Here is a 5,227-nt window from a genome sequence, read left to right as displayed (position 1 = left end):
CACCTGGGCTAGAGGAACTACACTGTGGTCACATGACTTGACAATTCAGGAGTACATTTAAAACTTTAAAGTCTCTCAAGCTGGTCTTCACCTACGATGGTCTATCGGGGCCATGGTAGAAAAAAATACAGATATTCAGAGAAAGAAGTCGCAAATTTGAAGCTTTAGATATATATCCGATATAAACAAGTTGATTGGTTCCGCTAACGCTGGATGTTTGCCGTTGCTATGACAACAAGTGAAAGCTACCGTTAGCATCTGAACTCAATAAAACATCCAAAAGATCTCATATAAATCAAACCAACAATAAGCATCAACATCATCACCGACCTTTTAATGTATCTTTTTTATTATAAATTATGATATTTTTAGGATTTTAGGTGTAATTCCTGCAGCAGTTTTTTTTTTTTTTTTTTTTTAAAGTCACTCAAAAGGACAAAAGAGCCACAATCATTTCATTCCTCACATTGTCCTCTAATTCATCTGGCAGATGTTTCTCTCATGGAGCAAGATCTATTTTTATAGCCCCAGTTATTCAAACACACACACACACACGTGTGAATCCTCCCACACACACACACACACACACGTCTCATCCATACGTCCATGTATCAACAGGGACGACCGGTTCATTATTTAACACCAGACAGCGCGGCGTGTTGCTGTGTGGATGCATAATGCATGCTGCCTCCTATAGACGGGGAATCCTTCACTCTGCAGTCAGAGCCGGCGTGGCGTCACACGATAATATTTCACCTTATTTCTCATCCTGGAGGAGAGAAAACATCCCACTAAAGGACGTATGATGTCAGCCTGTGGGAATCAGTGGATTATGTGTTATGTGTGACCCACGCAAGAGCTCCTCCGGTGTTTCATGCATTTCAAAAAGACGGCTGTATTATGGATTGAAGTGTGTGTGTGTGTGTGTGTGTGTGTGTGTGTGTGTGTGTGTGTGTGTGGGAGGATCTATAATTCAGCGTTGGCTTTTTGACGGCTTCTCCCCACAGAGTTTTCTGCCCTTCGGGGTTTGACCCTCCTCCAGCCTGATCCTCTTGACATTCACTCCGTCACCGAGTGTTCCTGTTCTCCGGCTGATCTTACTCAGAGACTTTCTGGGAAATCTTTCCAGAGGAAACGGAAGAGTCACAAATCACATCTCATCTAATGAAGCTGATATAATTGGGGCAGAGAGGGCCAAGCCAACCCCTTATTTCACTGTGTTGTTGCGTTTCTTTTGTCTGTGCTGGTTTCATGAGGTCGGTTTCCTCTTTGTGTTTCATGGAGTTCCGATACGACACAACAATGAGGATTCATATATTATAGATGGTTTTATCTGCTGACTCTAAACCTTCCCTGAGGGATGCAGTTTCCATCTTTGCTTCTGAGAGAACGGTATTTATTTGCATGAGTACAGTGACTAATTGGGCAAAGCCGCCATTATAATCAAATTAATGACTCAATGAGAGATGAAATAGTAATAATAAAAAATTGGAATAATTAAAAGTCCCACTAATCAAATAACCATGCAGGTTAAATAAAAAATGCACAAAAACACAGTAATTAAAAGTTATTCAGCATATTAACTTCTTACAGCTTTTGTCCTCCATAATCACCTAGTTAATTTGTAGTTTTGCCGTTTTTAAATGCACTCGCATTTAAATAAAGAAAAGACATTTTGAAATTAAAGATCTCTACTAATCAAATAACTATGCAGGTTAATTAAAAAATAAATATGAAGAAAAATAGAGTGAATAAATGACTTTCTCTCCATATTTGTTTCTTACAATGGCAGCTTTTGTCCTCCATAATCATTTAATTTGTATGTTTGCTGTTTTCTAACATCCCAGTGTGCTACTTGTTGCCGCGTAACGTCCTCTGACTTCTATTTTATTTCACAAATACATCCGTGACCAGACTGTGAATCCATAATCCTGAATAAAACAATACTCCAGGTATGACACCCCCCTATATAAGTCTCCTCCCCCCTATTAAAATCTCATTCCAGCTAAGCTTGCCCAGTGAAAACTGCTGCCATATGCCTGCATGTCTCAGAAACAAATCCCTCAAACAGCCTCCTCCGGGGGGTTGGAGGTTTTCTCAAGGTAACCTTCAGGGGATTGTGTCTCGTTATCTCGCAATTGAATCATGAAGGTTGTTTTTCTTTGTTGCTTCAACAAATACACAGATTTTCTTTTTTTTTTGCATGCTCGCTGTGTAAACGAATCAGCTTCTTCTTCTGTTAAGTTAGAAGAACCAGAGAGAAAAGCAGTCAACAGGATTCAGTCTCTTCAGGCACAAAGCAAGCAGCTTCCAGAGCAGACAGTCCAACAGTTCGTAGGGAGGAAGCAGGTATTTGTAGCTGAGCAGGATGATGAGGATGACTGGCAGCTGGTGGCCTGACTCTCACACACCTGACTCCCGTAATCAACACACACACACACACACACACACACACACACACACACACACACACACACACACACACACACACACACACACACACACACACACACGGAGGGAAGGGGGAGTCCTCACAGTATTCAGCACAATGTCATCAATATCTCGCTCTCTCTTTGATCCATAACACCTCTCTCTCTCTCCCGCTCTAATGAGCAGCGGGGAAATATCAACGAGGCAAAAAACAAGAGTGCTCAGGGATCAATTAATTAGGATATGTCAGCAATGATGATAGAAGTGTGTGTGTGTGTGTGTGTGTGTGTGTGTGTGTGTGTGTGTGTGTGTGTGTGTGTGTGTGTGTGTGTGTGTGTGTGTGTGTGTGTGTGTGTGTTTTCACGGGTTTCCTTTTGCGTTTTAGGAGTTAGGTAAATAGGAGTGTTGTCTAACACCTTGTTGGTCGGAAAGAAGTTTTAATATCAGGTATTTTTTACACATAACATCTTGGAGTTTTGCAGCCGATGAACAGACATGACCATATTTGGACTGTGGAGGAGCGACGGGTGGATCTGATGAACATCCTTACTGGATCTCCATCTGGATGTTGAAGTGTTGAACTTTATTTTACTTTATTTAAGGATTGCATTGCTTATGTGGTGATTAATGGACTTTATACAATATTGAGACTTGAAGCGTTTCAGACCATAAACCCATGTTTACAATATTTACCGAGATAATAAATCAAGTGAGGAGTAGAAACATTTTCTCATGGACTTCAATGCAATTGGACTTTTCTTTGCAAGAGGAGTCGCCGCCCTGGTGGCCGCTCAAGAATCATAAAATGTGTCATAAACATTTGTTTGCCTCTGAGCTTATTTTCTGCAGGAATCCAAAATCCAATGGAAAAAAAATCACATTGATTTTTGTTGTTGAGGGAATCGGTGTGATCGGTCCACTAAATGACGTCACCTCTGCAGCACTCCATCAATGTCATTGATTAACCCCTTGTGCTGTTCATGCAACGTCCGTACCATGAGTCGAGGATCTAATCTGATGAACTGTGATAAATATATGGTTTAAACAGATATCAGCTCTAGTTTCACGGCCCTCCCTTTGACTTGTGGGGAAATGGCAGGTGTTGCTGATGATTTTAACGACGGCTCCGTTATATTTAAGAGTTGGCGTGCATCGCCCTGAAACCCAAGCAGCTCAATGAAATTTAGAATTTACGCCTGTGAGATGAAGAAATGCACTGAAGATATTCTTTCATATCTGGGTAGAAATCAATCAGTAAAGTAAATCAAACACAGGCCTTTCCAGTCATCTGATTGGACCTCGGCTCGATCCGGAGGTGGGTGGAGAAACCCTGGGGTGCTCCCATATGGATTATGGTGATCCATCATGTTCATGGTGTTTTTAAGGACCTTTATTCTAATAAATATTGATAACATTTTAGTCCAACATGAATTCTATTTGTATGAAATCCTGAATCCAGGTTGGAGTAGGACTTTAAAGATAAAGACACCTGGAGGTTTTACTTGTCAACCGTTGCTCCATGCTTAACCGTCACTCCCACGGCAACAAATATGAGTTGGCAGTGGTGTTGTGATGCATGATACTGCTGGCCATAAAGTTGGAATTTTTAGACACAATCCTGTTTATTCCTATTTAAATGCATCAGTAATCACTTCTAACCAGGTGTGAAGATTTACATTATGTGTCCCAAATAATCACCCAGGTGAACATTAAGTCATGCATTAAACATTAGTTTGGTGCAATAAAAGACAAGACATTTATGGGCGACACCTGTATGATATATATTGTTTATGAGACGCATCTGTTTTCACGACAATTCGATCCACGTCGTGATGAGACTCTCATAGGATGGGTTAAAACAGGCAGACTTTCACTCAGGAGACCAGTGTTCGTGTCCTGTGTGAAATCAAAACGCTGAATGATTTTTCACGACAATTGTTGGTGTCATGTGATGCTATGCTACTGAGTGTATGTCCGTACTCACAGTGCTGTTTTTCTAACCCTCACTGATATGACTTTAAATGTACAAGAAGGTTCCTTTTAGAACGTGTATCGTCTTTGCAGCGTTTTCACAAAGTCTGACCTCGGCGTGACCCGGAACACTGTGTTCGTCGAGCTGGAGGCCGTCTGATAAAAGAGCTGGAGGACGGATGATCACCGGCAGAAACAACGTCTAACTGACTGCAGCAAAAGAAACTAGGACAACGCCGGGACCCGAAGTAGGTCAGTTAAATGTTGGCAAGCTCACCCAACGATCCTGCAGGTGTGAAACAAGAAAACAATCCAAAACAAGCTTCTTTTTTTTTTTGAATAAGCTGTAACTTTTATTGCACATTCCTGTTTGGTCTTGCAACGACCTTTCACCTTTTTAAGACCTTCGGTCTCGACCAAACACTCAAGTCAGGAGTGGGATAAAGTCGCCCGGAGTAACTGATCACAGGTCAGATGTGCACGTTCCCTTTTTTGTTTTAGTTGAGATCTGAAGCACAGGGGCGGGGTCATGTGACCGTTGACTGCATTACCCATAAGCCAAATCACCGACTAGAGCAGGACCAATGGGGAAGGGACAGTAGTGACATCATGGAGGGACTAGGAAGTATCAAGGGAGCGTAGACATTTTAATTCCATTTTTCTTTGACTCCCAAATGATGAAAATACTCCCTTTTAATAATCTTGAGGCTTTGCAGACTTCCATCCTTGTTTCCTCCCTGAAATCCCCCCAAAAGAAACACACCTTCCCCATCACACAAATACATAGGCTATCATTCTTAGTAAGGTTTTTTTTTTTCTTCTAACA

The sequence above is a fragment of the Eutrigla gurnardus genome (assembly GCF_963514095.1).
Source record: "Eutrigla gurnardus genome assembly, chromosome: 17".
Lineage (NCBI taxonomy): Eukaryota > Metazoa > Chordata > Actinopteri > Perciformes > Triglidae > Eutrigla > Eutrigla gurnardus.
This window is presented reverse-complemented; position numbering follows the sequence as displayed.